This window comes from Schistocerca serialis, chromosome 5 (genome assembly GCF_023864345.2).
Source record: "Schistocerca serialis cubense isolate TAMUIC-IGC-003099 chromosome 5, iqSchSeri2.2, whole genome shotgun sequence".
Taxonomy (NCBI): domain Eukaryota; kingdom Metazoa; phylum Arthropoda; class Insecta; order Orthoptera; family Acrididae; genus Schistocerca; species Schistocerca serialis.
The window spans coordinates 354,094,470-354,111,436 of NC_064642.1; the positions used below are offsets into that span (position 1 = coordinate 354,094,470).

Here is a 16,967-nt window from a genome sequence, read left to right on the forward strand (position 1 = left end):
CTGTCCTTGTGATGTCGCCTTTTTTCTTCCCGCTGTGAATAGTTTTCGGAGACATTTTTTCATAAATCGCCCTGTACCTCGATAACGGAGTTTCTGGCTAACATGGGATGAACACTGCAATAAAGTAGACATGTCAGAGACTATTTTAAGCAAAAAAATGATTTTTTTAAATTTTCAAAGATGATTACCCTGTTAGGGTTCCGCCGGCGCATGCTGAGAGTACCTTGTTGCCGCTGCGCATGTTCATTGTACTGTCTGCAGTATACACCTGAAGATATCCAGAAGACCCTGCGCCGAAATATCGTGGTAGCAAGTTACTGACATCTGGCAGTTCACCCGATATTGCATGGAACAAGTTGTAGGTACCCAGTTACATAGTTCGTTTATCACATGTTCATTAAAGCACCATGTTAACACGTTGTACTTATCTCTGCAACAAAGGTACCCTGAGCTTGCATCTAAATATATCGGAGATAAAAGTGAGCACTGGCTATATCCAGAACACAATTTATGCCGGATGTGATACATGAAAAGTACAGAGCCCATGAAGTAAAGCTGCTGACGGACTAAGATTTTTTTTTTTTTTTTTTTTTTTTTGTGGTAAGTTATATGGGACCAAACTGCCAGGCTTACACACTACTTAATCTAACTTAAACCAACTTACGCTAAGGACGACACACACACCCATGCCCAAGGTAGGACTCGAACCTCCGACTGGGAGAAGGGGGGGGGGGGAGCGAACCGTGGCAAGGCGCCATAGACCGCACGGCAATCCCGCGTGGTGGACTGAGATAAACCACTTGAAGTGCGCTGCAGGAAACGGAAAGTGGTTGCAGAATGAATCAACAGTCCAATATTTACCAGAATTCATGGAAATGTTCGTGACATAACAGATATTAAATGATTAAACTTCCACTTGATTCAGGACCATGTCTGTCATCAGTATCAGTATGAAATGTGATCGGTACGTACGCGTGAAAATTGTTGTATTTAGTGTTATTTTATTGATGTTTGATCCTGTGATCTCGGTGGTCGTTTATGGTTGTTGGCGAATAACGCAACCAGCCACAAATACTGCTAAACCAGCTTCTGGCTGTCATGCCCATCCTAAGAAGGCTAACATTTCCAGTTACATTGTTTTGTGCAGCAGCATGTCCACTGCTTCTGCAATATCTTTCAGTGGACGGAAGCGGGGGACATGTTTCTTACAAAAACATCAATGTAAATAGAAATGTTAGCCATCTAGCCACATGAAGATGGTCATGGTAGCTCGAAATCTATTATGGGGTTGAAATAAAGCATTTTAACGGCAACGCTCTTGTATTCAAATGAAACTATATGATCCATGGTATCTTTTCAAGTCTAAAACATCTATGATGTATGTAAGCAGACCGAAGCGATGAACGAAAATTTGAACCAAGGCCGGGATTCGAACCCGGGTCTCCTGCTCAGTGGACAGATGCCCTAATCACTATGCGACCTTGGCAGAGTAGCTTTGCACACCTGCACACACTACCCTGGCACGCCTCCCTCCTCGGTCCAAATTCTCATTCTCGCCTCAACCCACTTGGTGCTCCCCTTAAACTCGAACAGCGTTGCTGAGACTCTCCAACTGTATTGGAATAACACCTCAGCATTGAAAGAAACGAGGGGTCCTGCCTGAAACCCAGTCATAGGTGCTTTAATCAAACGTATCTATGTGGTTCCAGAGACTTTTTCAAGTCTCAAATATCTACGATGTTTATATGCAAACTGAAACGATAAATGAAAACTTGTACCAAGTTCGGGATTCGAACTCCGATTTCCTGCTCATTGGGCAGGTGACCTGATCACTACGCAACCATGACAAAGCGGCTTTGCACAGCTGCACCTACTATCCTAGCATACCTGCCTCCTCAATTCAAAACACAGCTTCGAATCCTGGTCTTGGCACAAATGTTCACTGGTCTCTTCAGTCTGCGTATATGTACTCTTGTACTCGTTGTAGCAAGAAAGTCATCTCGAGGAATTTCTGGTCATGTCTAAAAAACAAAATACTGTTGCAGGTACTGATATTTACTGGTTGACGGCTGGTACGAAAGTACACATTTTTCCCATCGCATACCAGACATTCTCTACGAGTGGCAAATGAGAGGGTTGTGCGACTTGTCAAGGATCTGTACAGTCCTTGAAGCGTTTGTGGCGTGAACTGCAGAGTGAGGTTCTGCATAATCCTGCTGGCATATGCCAGCTGTTATAATGGGTATGATAAATATGATCACAGGTTTTACCATTCTTCCTTCACACTGACGAGCGTTCAGCTTCCCTTCATCATATACCATATCTGCGCTGTTGCCGGTTCCAGCATTTCTCACCTGCCCACACCTTGATTGGAGGAGCTCGTGAATTGTGGCCTCTGCAGGCGCTGCTTCCTCTGACCCTTTCACCAGAGTATCTAACAATACATTGACGTCTATCTGGCAGCCACAAACAAAAGCGAAATTCATCGTTCAGGACCACAGAATACCACTCGGTGTACCATTTGATTTAGGCTCTATACCTTACAATTCTGTTTTCTGTGATGTGGTGTCAATAATACACAATGTGAGACAAAGTGAGATCTCAACGCAACTTCCGGTAATCTTTTCGCAGTGGTTTCGTTCTGACATTCTCCCTATAGCCTCTTCATGGGTCCTAGCTGCTGCAATCTACCTATTCGTCATAGTCAGTCAAACAGCTCTATGATCTACTCGTGGTGTAATACTTAAGGAAAGACCCATGCCTGCACGCCTTACCACAACTGTTCTCAAACCAACTCGTCACTACTAGTTCCGCACTACAGCCGACCTCCTGTGCAGTCTGCCTGTATGACGCTACCATATCCCTCTTGCCAATGATTGGAGCTTTCTTAAAGACCAAAAGTCGGCTATAAGCTGCGCGTGCATGTCGTTAGGATTTGCTGCTTTGCGATCTCCACTGGGAAAGTTCCATTACCGTTAGACACAACCAACAGATATCACGTACTCACACATTTCTTTATCTGTGGGCATTCCTTTTTGCTATTCAAAAAATAAATTCACAGAAGGGTGAAATTTTAATCAAAATATTACACAGAAATGGAAGCAGCAGAGCATCAGTTTGATAGAATTCTGTCAAAGTGTTCATTGTGAACGGTTTCTATATGCGCCATTGAATGTTATTATAAACAAGAAAGGAATGACTTCTAGTGAGGGAATGAGGAAGGGGAATTAAGATGCACCTTAAATGTTTTGGAAAGCATAGCTCAGTCTCTAAATGAGACACTGATGTGGGAAAGGTAGTAATTGGAAAACAGAAAAATTTTCAGGGGAACGAAAAAAACAAATTTACGAATTGGTTTTCACTAACATTATTACAGATGCAGCTTGGAACGGAAGGCATACACTCATGCTTCGTGTTACATACGCACCATAAAAAATGAGGATGAACGGTCATCTTTCAAGGCGTTACAAGCGCTGCAAACTTGTGACTGACCTGAATGACAGTCCTTTTTAAAAAATTCTGTGCTCCGTCCACAGTTCAATGTCATTCAATGATTCTTGTTTTCCTTTTTTCAGGAAAATTGTTTCTTGACAGTCTAATCCAGTTGAGGGAGCTAATTTTTCAAGGAGTTGTGTTCACAAGCTCGTCACATTCTGCTGAAAGGTCAAATAAGATCCTCCATCATAATCACATAATTAGGCCTTTCATCGTTACCACTTCGAATCATTTCTGCTGCCTGCTGGAACCAGTCTTGCCTCTCTTTCTTCTCTTCTCAGTGATACCGAATGTCCTATCACAACTTACCATTCTAAATGAAAGAGATTTTGGCGGCATATTGATTTGTAAACGCAGATCTGTATGACAGCAAATACTACTATTTGTTACGGTCACTTCTAGGCACTCTCTGTTCACAAAACACTATAAACGGACATACCACCTTGTCCGCGCCAACAGCTCTGCACATACAACTTGTTATTTAGCGACTACGCTATCCAATAAATTGTTGACAAATAATGTTAAAAGTAAATTAGACAGTTTTCATTTCTAACTTCGCATAATTTCGGAAATTTTATCACAAGCAAAACATAAAAGAGAACAGGTTGAGTGAGGAAGGTGGCATCCCACACACAGCAGTGTCTTCAAAAGGTCCAAACGCTCATAGTGAAACCTAGGACATGAAAGCAAAGTGTGAGTTACATCAGTTTCCGGTTCAATAATCACAGCCACACGTGTGAAACTGTCTATGTGGTTCCGTTGAACATGTAGAGTAAAACAGGCTTGAGCGAATGATGGAGGAAATCGTTGATCGGCCCAAATGTGTCGTCGAAAACCACGACGTATTTCAACAAACGTATATATACATATGAGTGGAGTTGCACCTTGATGGTAACAAAAATGTCGCCCTACTGTGACAATACTCAGCAATCATATACAGAGTGGTTTCACTGTCGCTACCTTTGTCGTTTTAGGTAACCCTAAATTCTGTGTCTTGCCTTCAAAAACCACGCGCGAGATTTTCATATTCTCTCGCTATTACTCTTAAACATGAACAATATCTTTTTAGTAAACTTAATGTAGCTCCGTTTTGTATTGGGATACTTTTCACTGGCGGCCGCGGTTTCGATTTATTCAAGAAAACGTACAAAAATTACCTTGAAACGCACGTCTACCCCCAGTCTGACTCCTCACCAGTCATGATTTCTAGTATGTAGTTCGTGGACTTGGAAGAGCAGTTGAATGGAATGGACAGTGTCTTGAAAGGAGGATATAAGATGAACATCAACGAAAGCAAAACAAGGATAATGGAATGTAGTCTAATTAAGTCGGGTGATGCTGAGGGAATTAGATTAGGAAATGAGGCACTTAAAGTAGTAAAGGAGTTTTGCTATTTGGGGAGCAAAATAACTGATGATGGTCGAAGTAGAGAGGATATAAAATGTAGGCAGGCAATGGCAAGGAAAGCGTTTCTGAAGAAGAGAAATTTATTAACATTCAGTATTAATTTAAGTGTCAGGAAGTCATTTCTGAAAGTATTCGTATGGAGTGTAGCCATGTATGGAAGTGAAACATGGACGATAAATAGTCTGGACAAGAAGAGAATAGAAGCTTTCGAAATGTGGTGCTACAGAAGAATGCTGAAGATTAGATGGGTAGATCACATAACTAATGAGGAAGTATTGAATAGGATTGGGGAGAAGAGAAGTTTGTGGCACAACTTGACCAGAAGAAGGGATCGGTTGGTAGGACATGTTCTGAGGCATCAAGGGATCACCAATTTAGTATTGGAGGGCAGCCTGGAGGGTAAAAATCGTAGAGGGAGACCAAGAGATGAATACACTAAGCAGATTCAGAAGGATGTAGGTTGCAGTAGGTACTGGGAGATGAAAAAGCTTGCACAGGATAGAGTAGCATGGAGAGCTGCATCAAACCAGTCTCAGGACTGAAGACCACAACAACAACAACAACAGTTCGTGGTATTTCCTCCCACCACTAAACAAAAGATTCCAACTATGCGAACTATTCCCGATATTCGCCTTTTTTTCGAACTGCGCTGTTAAGGCACCGGCACAGTCGGTTATTTCGTTAACAGTGTTAATTTAAGCGTGCCCGTCAGGATATGAAAGAAAAACGACTTTTGTAAACGTTACGCTAAAACTAATGACGTTTACAATTCGATCCAAACTTAACTCCTACAAGAACAGTTGTTTCGCAGTCAGAAAGCCTGGCGAATACAGCGACGTAAATGTCTGTTTTATGGTGTTAAAATTCACGAAATTGTTTGGTAAAATTTGCACAAACGTCGGTTTTACTATTTGTAAGTGCTTGCCTAAGCAGGTAGCGTAATAAGGACACTCAATTTAGGCCAAAGAAGATCAAATGCTGGAAATAATTCGTGCAGTCGCAAATTTTTGTTCAGTGGTAGGACGGAGTACCGTGAACAACATACTAGAAATGCTGACCGGTTGGGGCTGAGTGTGGGAGTAGGGTTGCGTTTGAAGGTCACTTTTGTATGTTTTTCTTAAATAACTCAAAAGCTACGGCCTCTATCCAAAACCCACCCCAGAACAAAATTTAACTGTGTTAAATTTCTGCAAAAAGGTTCTGTTCCTTTTTCTTTAGGATTAATAGTTTGCGTTTAGTGACCGAGAGAACATGAAAATCTAGTCAAGTAGGTCTAATGATTGCCACCCCAAACCGTGTACCATATCTGTGACGCTCACTTCCTATTTACCGATAATAAAAATGAACTGCCCATCTCTGAACTTTCTCTACGTCCTCCGTCAAACCTGTCTGGTAATGTTCTCATTCCGCGCAGCAATCTACAGAAACGGCCGGACAAGCGCAATATATGCAGTGTCCTTAGTAGACTTGTTGCGGCCTCTAAGTGTTATGCTAATAAAACGCTGTCTTTTGTTCACCTTCCATACAAACTTCTCTGTGATGGTTTCAATTTAAGTTGGTAATCGTAGCACCGTATATTTAGTTGAATCGACAACCTTTAAATTTGTGTCATTTGTCGTGTAGTCGAACACAGTTCTTTGTTATTTTGAGCCATAATGGCTATGTTCGTGCACCGTGACTGTGTGGGATAATTATTTATTTCAAGTTTCTGCTACCAGTCACTTTTTATTTTATGCTTAATCTAACATAATGCAACGCGTTTCGAACATGTTCTGTTCATATTCAGGCGTTTATACACACATACATATAGAGAAAGATTACTTAAAAATAAACAGTCTTAAACTAGATTAATCTAGAACTCTTTGTCCATTGTTTTTTACTGTAACTGCTGGTGTGGCATTTGGGGGGAAGGAGGGGGCAGTGTATGGCTAGAAATCGAAATCAGTTATGTCTTCTGCTCGTTTTCTTCCTTGTGGTTGACTGTGTATATCACGGCCTGTATAGGATGCAGATAGACTTGCATCAGTTATGTGTTACGAAAATAGTGTGAAAGGCTTTTATATGACAGTTGATCACTTACAATTTCGTCATCTTGCTGCTTCACTTGCATCACTGGTGTAATGGCGGAGCTGTTGTTTGTCACGATTGCCAACGTAATTCACTGCACAAATTGCTTCGATGTCATACGCACAACACAAGATGGAGGACTGTAGCATTTGAGTCTGTATCGATTGTCGAGGTTTTGTATCGATATTCTTGGTACTGACAGATTTGCAGTCAGCAATTTACATTGACGTATCTAGAATCTATTGAGATAGAACTGGCTTAAGACTGTTAAAGAATTTTGAGTTGTTGAATTCGGTTATTTCATTAAGAATGTTATCTTCATGCTTTGTGTTATGTGTGAAAATTTCCGTTTCTTCCATGATCTCCATTCTTCTACTTTTTCCTGTTTTGTGCAAAATTTCGAGGTTGTCTTCGATTTTCAAAGGGTGGCCTGTGTCTTTAATGTGAGTTGCTACTGCTGATTTGTTACATTTATCAAGCCTGTAGCAGTCTAAATGTTCTTTGAATTGGGTTCTGAAATTTCTGCCTGTTTGGCCGATATAATATTTATTACATTGGCTGCAGGTAATTTTTGTAAATGCCAGATGCATCAAGACTTGTATCTGGTGGTTTTATATTGTGAATAAGCTTCCTACTTAGGTTGTTGTTGGTGCTGAAGCTGATTTTTACTTCTGTGTAAGATTTCTCTATATGTTTGTATGTATGTATAAACGCCTGAAGATGAACAGAACATGTTCGAAACGCGTTGCATTATGTTAGATTAAGCATAAAATAAAAAGTGACTGATAGCAGAAACTTGAAATACATAATTAAAAAAGAGTTCTTTGTGTTCATGTCGAGGCCTCTCACTTTTTATCCTCTAAAGTGAACTGCCACTTTACTAGCCAGACAGATATCTTGTATAAATCATTTTGCAGTTCGTTTCGATCCTTTGGTTACTTTAACAGGCGTTAAACGAGAACATCATCTGCAAACAGAGAGGGATGATCATATCGTCTGCTAAATTGTTTATATAGATTAAGAAAAGCAGAGGACCTGTAACACTTCCGTGTGGAACCACAGATGTCTCTTCGCTTTCACTAGATGACTTCCCGTCGGTATCTAGGAGCTTGACCTATCTGATAAGAGATAACTAATCCAGTGGCACAACTTGAGGCGATCCTACATAGACACACAATTTGGTCAGCAGTCGCTTGTGAGGAGCGGTGTAAAAGTCTGCTGGGAATACAGAAATATGACCCCAGAACGCGTCACTTATCGCCATGTCACTTGCGGGATAGAATCAAATTATTTTAATACGCACTTAGTAATGTCCGCGATTCATTCATTAACTCAACTTATATCTTGCAAGGCGACATGTTTAAAGTATAGCTGCTTTTAAAAGCTGACAAAGTTTGTCTTCTTACGCGGTTTATTGACAAAAACTGTTACTTTCCTAGTTCAAAATACGCTAGAATCCCCTTAGAACGTCGCCTTAATCTGTTCTAAGCTTTCTTGCGACAAAGACAACGTTCCGTCTAACTGAAATCTTCAAAAACCGCTTCTCAGTTTCCGAGACACTTTCTCACCCAGCAATGGTTGAAAAGGCTGCGCTGGGCAGCTAAAAGGATCGGTGTTACAGGTCTCTTCTGAAAAATGTCGGTCTTTCCCAGTGTCTACACATTATATGATACCGCATTACGTTGTGACCGATGAAACGCGATAAAAAAGTCGTTTCTGATTTCCTCTTATCTTTGACAGCTGGTGAAGTGGAGGCACAGTTGCATATAAAAATAAGTCTGTAGCTACGATGGGCTAGTACCATGTTTGGGATTCAAGTATCACGCATTCCTCTACAGTGGCCGGCTGCGTTTGCAGGTAGAGAACGCCAAGCATACTACCGCGCGCTGCGTATAAAGATGATCTTAAAAGACCAAGAAGGTTCTCCTAAACGCCTATCAATTTCTGTTCAAGTCATCTAATCTTTTACTGTCGTTATTGTTGCTGCTGCTGCTGATGTGTATATTATGGTCGTCGATAATATTATTATTGTCACATGATTTGTGCCTGGCATTGTTCAAGTGAAAATTGATGTCATTAACAGTTTTAAGCGAAGTTAGCTGTATACATCAGCAGTACTAATTCAGTATGAATATTGCAGTTAAACTGGAATATCTCTCGCAAGTAAACTGCTCTAGTAATAGGAATTCTTGACAGATCAGAAATTGTATGCAGAAATGTGAATCGATTCCAATACTTATAGTTTAAGGTCGACTGGCTCAGCTTTAAAATCTGCATTAATAAAAATATACATTCCTATCTCATTAGTATTGGATAGTAGATTTTAGGCATATGCTGTTGCGCACCGAAACAGACACTCGTAAGGAAAATGAAATATTTTAAGATGTTCCCCTAGTAAATATAAGAAAGCCATTCGACCATGGCAATAACAGATAACATCTTGGCTCTGTCTCTTCAGTATAACTCGTAGGCGTATATTTGTATTAATCTGACGTGGCTCTACATCGAAAAGAGATCATTTTTTCGCATGTGAGACATTTGTTAGGGGTTTTTGCTTTTCATGTTAAGAAAGATTTGTAGTTTCATTGAATAAAAAACATTTTTCTGTCCTCGTTAGCTATATAAATTCCTTCGTCATTATCAGTGGGTTATCATTTCTTATAACAACGACTTGGTTGGTTGATTTGGTGGAAGAGACCAAACAGCGAGGTCATCGGTCTCGTCGGATTAAGGAAGGAAGTCGGCCGTGCCCTTTTAAAGGAACCATCCCGGCATTTGCCTGAACCGATTTACGGGAATCCCGGGAAACCTAAACTAGGATGTCCGGAAGCGGGAATGAACCGTCGTCCTCCCGAATGCGAGTCCTTTGTGCTAACCACTGCGCCACCTCGCTCGGTTATAACAAGGACTAATCAACTGTATGTGATTACTTGTGTGAAGTGTTTGTTAAGCATAAATGTATACAGGGTGAACCGGAACTCCACTGACAAACTGTCAGAGATGGTAGTATGGGCCGAAACAAGAAAAAAAAGTCTAGCAAACATGGGCTCTAAAATGCTCCCTTATTAGCTACGGCTATTTATTCATCTTTACTACTCTGAGGCACATCTCTTCTACTGAATCTTTACTTTTATATTTTGAGATGTGATATGAACAAAAAGAAAGAAAAAATGTGCTCCAAACTCCATATATTAAGAGCTATGCGCACTGTGAAACACGTCTCTTTTTACTGAACAACCGTTCATACCTTTTTAGGCACGCATTTTAGAAGCTATGTTTAATAGACGTTACTTTCTTGTGTCGGTCTATAGTAGCAGCTCTGAGAGTTTGTCTGTGCTGTTCTTGTTCATCCAGTGTGCTTCTCGTGTAGTACTCCTATGTTAGTTCTTAGTGCAGTGTATTATCTGCTGCACTAGTGTTTTATGATCCTGTAAGGAAGTTTTATTTTCAATAAAATAAAATCTGTGACAATAATTCTTTTACATCTACTGAGCTACCCTCAAACAGGTAGCTTTCTCGGTTGCTACTGATCTTAGTTGCTCGGCCATACCGAAGACTCTTTTTTCCCTTCACCACTTATCTGTGCTTGGCAATATGTTTAGTTGTTTTGTAAAAAAATTCTTTTGGATATTAGGCAGCCTCAAAAACGGAGTCGAAATTTTCATCAGAGTCATGCAGTCATGTGACCAAAATGTTCCCTAAGTTCGTCAGTCAACCACGTGAGAACAAAGGAGGAGGAGGTTAGTGTTTACGTCCCGTCGACAACGAGGTCATTAGTGACGGAGCACAAGCTCGGATTAGGGAAGGATGGAGAAGGAAAGCGGCTGTGCCCTTTCGAAGGAACCATGCCGGCATTTTCCTTAAGCTATTATGGGAAATCGCGGGAAAAAGTAAATCAGGATGGCCGGCCCCGGATTTGAACCGTCGTCCTTCCGTATGCGAGTCCAATGTGCTAATCACTGCGCTACCTCGCTCAGTGTGGGAACAATGGCATGGAAACTTAGTGTTGTTTGCTCTAAAGCTTCGATGAATCCATCACCTGCAACTAGAAAAAGGATGAGCCCAGTATCTCCTCAAGATCCTCTCTCAACTACATAAACAAGAGCTCTCAATAGAACTGCCGTCTGGCAATGAAATTATACTGAATGAAAAAGCTGCCTCTGGGTGTATGCTGCCGATTCGCTGTTGGCTGCCGACCACCTGTTAGATTAGTACAGTCTTTCCGCAAAACCTCCCACTACGCCCGACATATATCCTGACTTTGGACTATACAATGACGTTCCGGAATAATGAAGTCGTTTCTCACGTGAGACCCGAAATAGGATGCTGTATATAGGCTTGCCATCTTCAGAATCCAGCAGTTTAGGTTTGGCATCAGTAACATGAATTCGCTCATAACTTTAGCGAAACTTGCTGACTTTTAGTTTCTCACTGGTTTCTATTTACAGAGCAAACAGTTCTCGTAACTAACTTTCGTACATGCAGAATTCTTCGTTTTTACTGCACATATTGGAAAGTAAGTGATACGCTACCGCATTGTCAAACCTAGTATGTTTTTTCGGTAATTACGATCGTGGACAAATTTTTGGGAGAACAGGGCTCAAATCCTCGTCCGTGAATACTGATTTAGGCTGCCCGTGACTCTTCTAAATTGCCTCGCTTGGGAAGTGGAGTGGCTTCTCCCATATGACCACGGCTTGTAGTTTTCTCCGTGCTCGTCGAACTTAGTTGTTCTGTTGCTATTAACAACGACCTACATTCCTTACTGCAATGAAGATGTTTCTTAAAATAGCCATGACTAGATCTCAGGCGTACAGAAGTTGTTCTTACCGTCCATGAACATAAATGTATTGTATAGTTTTCCTCTTTGAAATGCCTAGCCACCCTCATTTTAGACACGCCAGTAAACCAACAATAAAATAAAATCGATCGAATTCTGTAGCTCCAATGAAAGTTTTCAGAAAGCTCTTCTTTGTAAAAAGGCAAACTGCATAGCTGCAATTACAGTCACACATACACTCCTTCATGCTCGCTGTTAGGTGACTGTAAGGAACAAAAAGGTCTACGATGCGGAAATATGCTCACTTTGACCGGGCATGAAATGAAAAAAATAAGAAGGAAAACATTTATAATATATTTCACTTTATTTTTTGTATTTACTCAACCCGGTTACATTACGGACTTCGCACCGTCTCTAACAATGGATGAATATTTTAAGGCATGGAATCTTTCTTACATTGAAGTTTTGTTAATAATTTAGTGATTATTATAATATGAATTGTAATAATGCTAATAAGATGAGAGAAAGGATGATTTGAACCGAATTTAATTGTATTTAAGTTTCTTTTTACAATAATAGTGAATAGGAACTAATGATCTTAATAAAAGTACTACTGATACTGGTATTAATAACGACATAAATAATAATTATTGTTGTTATTATATTATAGTGACAGTAAAAATCACATGAAAGAGTGCAAAAGTTATATTACGGCATATACCTTGATAAAAAAGCGAAATTCAGGCATTCTTCCCATAAAGAGACTTTGTAATACGGGAAATTTTTTTTTGTGAATATGCATAGATACGTGCACTTGTCTGCACGTAGCCAGAATAATTGTGAGCGGATGGTGAAGTATGATCATAATGCGAGAGGATAAGAGATTCTGTTCGCCACAATACTAACTTCGCAGTATGAGGCTTGAAAAGGAACGGAATTTCACAACACACTGGCGCTCTGACTATAGATAATTGTCTGAGAAGAAAATATATTTTGTAGTAAAAGAAATGGAGAAACTGAAAGGTCCATAATCAACAACATTCCCTGTGCTAGCAACTTTGACTCAATCAAAACTCAACATTGCTAGCCGCCATATTTTCCCATAATTCGCTAGTAATTCGCATATTGTTAATATAAATTGTTCGGTGGCAGCAAGTTTATTTGTGAAAGAAAAAGACAGTCTTATTGTTGGCAAGGAGAAGACGAGGAGTAGTTTCGGCCACCTAACCAGAAAGAGTTTTCGTCCTGCACGCAGTATATGGGAGTTGTGTCTAAAGTGTATTTTTAAGCGTTGGTGGCTGTTACAGTTTTGTGATAATGTAGTGTCATTTTTCTGTTGCTTGATGACGAGAGAAGAGATGGTGAGAAACTTGGTGCTGGCACATACCCTCTTCCTCACGAACAGGAGAACGCCGGGCTTAACATCTTCACCCGACGGACAGATGACAATCATCAAAATCGCATGCCGTCAGTCCATGAGACAGTATGAAGTAGGCCATAATTTAATCCAAGACATTGCAGCACACAGACTGATGGTCTGCAACTGTACGACACCACCTCGATTCCCCTTGCCAGCCAGATAGAGGAGGCGAAACTTTCTTCATTCGCACATTATTCGATCCAGCTACTTCCGAGTTGAGTGCAGTTTCACTAGCGACATTGGGTACGGAGGCAGCACTGTTTTACTGTAAACAACTGCGACATAAAAAGCAGTTTAGGTTCAGTAACTGACAGGTCTCAAGTACAGGGTGGGCAAAATAAAGTGGCCCAGAAAGTATTTCGTGCACCTCAAGAAAGGCAACTCAACTTACACTATCTGCCCTGGATGGCGATGATGTAAGTTAGCTTGCCTATGCAAAACTAGAAATCAGGATGAAGCGCGGATATTTGCAAGAACATTAACATTGTCTGTTGGGATAGTTGTGAGAATGTATAAGCAATAGCATGAAATCCAATATGCCGACAAATGCAGTCAAATAGTATCTCATTTGATGTCAGTAGTACAAGACATCAGCGATTCTGTTGGTAGAGAGTGGAGCTTGGTATAAAAGCAGTCAGATCTATGCAGTGTTAGTTTGTGTGTATATCCCTTTAAGGCAGATAAGAAACAGACAACATTAGTGACACTGAATATTGTTTACATAAACCATTATTGTGACAATGCCATATGGAGAACATTCGTCACGTGATGGAAAATCAAAAATCGGTACTGACAGTGAAATGGGACTCCCTACTCGTCAAATTGCCAAAAAGATGAACTGTTCAAGTACAGTGGCTAATAATTTCGTTACATAGGGGGCACCGTGTGGGCAGAACGTAAAATACGGGCAAAGCAGAAAATTATCTGAGGCGTAGAAAGGGTTCCTTTTGGGCAAACCAAGGGCCACAAACGGTCATTCTTCTCAATTCTAGCTGATTTTCTGTTGCTATCACTGTCATACGTGTATGACAAATTTTGTCACATGACAAACATCCTGCACTCAAGAAACGACTGCAGAAACCTGCATTTAGACTCAAACATAAGCAGGTCACGTCAGAATTTCCTGAAAAAGGTACGTCATGGACCCCAGAATGTATTAAAGTGATCTTCAGTGGTGAGAAAATGTTTAATTAAGATGGGCAGGATGGATTTCAATATTATTGGCATGATCTGAGAATAGAGTAGTGGGTAAGATTAGCAGAAATTTTGCTGATGGAAGCGCTATGATCTGGCCACCATTCCGCACTAAAGGTAAACCACGAATTTCTTTTATGAACACTGGAATGAACCCTAATATGTACAGTGAGATGATGAAGATAGAATTAATAAGAATGTTTGAGGACCTAGGGGACGAAAGTCTAATGTTTCAACAAGGTAATGAATCTGTGTATGGTTCTCCTAGAAGCAAAAAGTGGTTTGATGATTGAGACACGCCTGTCTTGCTAAGACTTACACGTATCCCGAATTTGAACTCTGGAAAAACTATTGTGAAATACTTGCAAGGCGTGTTCATCGCAATGGAAGGCAATTTGAGTGCACGTATGAGCGGAAAAGAAAGATACGAGAAAAGAATGGGTGACAATTTCACTGCAAGAACTACAAACACTACCAAAATAAGTGCCGAAGAGGATTGTTGAGATAATTTGGTAGAACGGAGGTTGGACAAGTGCAATAGCCTAACAGAACAGCGAATGCCTTCATACCAAATTTCATACGGGAAATGCAAACACCTTATTTTGTTACTCTCGTTATGAAAGAAACTTTGTAATTCCGTCATGACTGTTTAACCTCAGCTCGCTCCCAAAGGAGGTTACCCCAGCTTCGGTATACCGCACGCGGTTTGTCGAACTTGGTTCGAAGTTCATTAATACGATCTTCATTTATACAGATGGCTCTAAGACCAATGACGGTGTCGGGTGTTCTTTTATTGTCGGGGCACACAGTTTGAAATACCGGCTCCATGGCCACTGTTCGGTCTTCACAGCTGAGCTATTTGCCCTCTGTCAAGCTGTTCTTTACATCCGCCGCCGCCGACATTCTGCTTATGTCATCTGCTCTGTTTCCCTGACCGCCATCCAGAGCCTCAGTGATCCGTATCCGGTTCACCCGTTCGTGCACCGGATCCAACGCACTCTTCAGCAGCTGGCGGACGATGGTTCTCTGGTTACCTTTATGTGGGTTCCTGGCCATGTCGGTATCCCTGGGAACGAAGCTGCAGATGCCGCGGCCAAGGCTGCGGTCCTCCAGCCTCGGACAGCTTCTTGTTGTGTGCCTTCATCTGATTTTAGCAGGGTCATTTGTCAGCGCATTTTATCGCTGTGGCATGCCGATTGGTCTACACTTACTGAAAACAAGCTTCGGGCCTTGAAACCTCTCCCCACGGCTTGGACGACCTCTTCACGCCCTTCTCGGCGGGAGGAGGTCGTTTTGGCCCGGTTACGGATTGGACACTGCCGGTTCAGCCATCGCCATCTGCTGACGGCTGCGCCGGCACCTTTTTGCCCATGTGGGCAATTACTGACGGTACGCCACATTTTAACGTCCTGTCCGAATTTTAATACACTGCGCATTGATCTTGGCCTGCCTTGTACTCTGGATGACATTTTAGCGGATGACCCAGGAGCAGCTGCTCGCGTTCTTCGTTTTATCCACTTGACAAACCTAAGGACATTTGATTATGCTGTTTTCTTTTAATCCCTTGCCTGTCAATGTGCCTTTTATAGTGTTGTCCATTTTAGTTGCTGTTTTAACCTTGTGCCTCGCAGTGCGTTCAAAACTTAATCTGGGCGCTAATGACCACTGTAGTTGTGCGCTCTAAAAACCACAAAAAAAATCTCCATAGTAATTTAGATACATTGTAAGGTGTCAGGCAAATCCAACACCTTCCATGAAAACCCTGACATGATAGCAAATCCTGCAGTATGTCACATAGCTGACATTAAAGTAACCAAAGTAATACGATCAACGAGTGACCAAATGGAATACCACAGACTAACACAAGAACGCCTAAATGCATGTCATACCTTCCCACTATGAAACAGACGCAGTTCCGAGGGGAAAAACGAGAACAGAAGCCGAGAGCAGAATCGTGTAGGCTAGGAGGCCCTACGATAAGGGACGGACACCCATGTCGCCAGCTGACCGCCAAAACCACCCCCCAGCCCATGTTAAAAGATAAAGCCCTCCAGAAGAACAGTATAGATCTTACGATAGCACTAAAAGGGCCACAGCAGCTGTAAGTTTTAGCATGAGACTTTTTGGCGTCTCTGTTACGCTGCAAACGTTAAAAACATTGCCCCACCACGAAAAGTATAACGTTTCTCATTGGATAGACAGAATTTTGTAGGCGGAGCTTAAGGTTAACGTTGAGGCCCTGATTGGTCAGTTGAAAACACAGCCAGATAGCTTTTTTAAACCAACTTCGGTAAATTATAGTAAGGAGAAGTTAGGAGAGAGTTGCTTCCGAGACGGCGAGGTGCATGGAGCTGTGCCGCCCGCCGCCCCCTGATGCTGCCTAACACCGACAAGCTAATGAACGCACGTGATGCCGCATTTTTGAGAGCATAAGGTTTCACTCAGAACTGCAGAAGTCTCATCTGTTACATCCCATTTTTGCGTAATACTAGTGTCGATCGTCAATTAAAGCTCATGGTATTCACATTTGCTACGTGAAGTTAAAATCTGAAATGCGATGATTTTTCTGTTATATAATTATTGAGAAGCCACATCAGCCACTGT

At 41.4% G+C, this 16,967-nt stretch overlaps 1 protein-coding gene across 1 annotated transcript in view; it reads left to right on the forward strand.

Annotated features, from left to right (window-relative positions):
• Positions 1-16,967, forward strand: part of LOC126481936 (facilitated trehalose transporter Tret1-2 homolog) — a 58,510-nt gene that overhangs the window by 26,825 nt on the left and 14,718 nt on the right. The window lies entirely within an intron of this gene.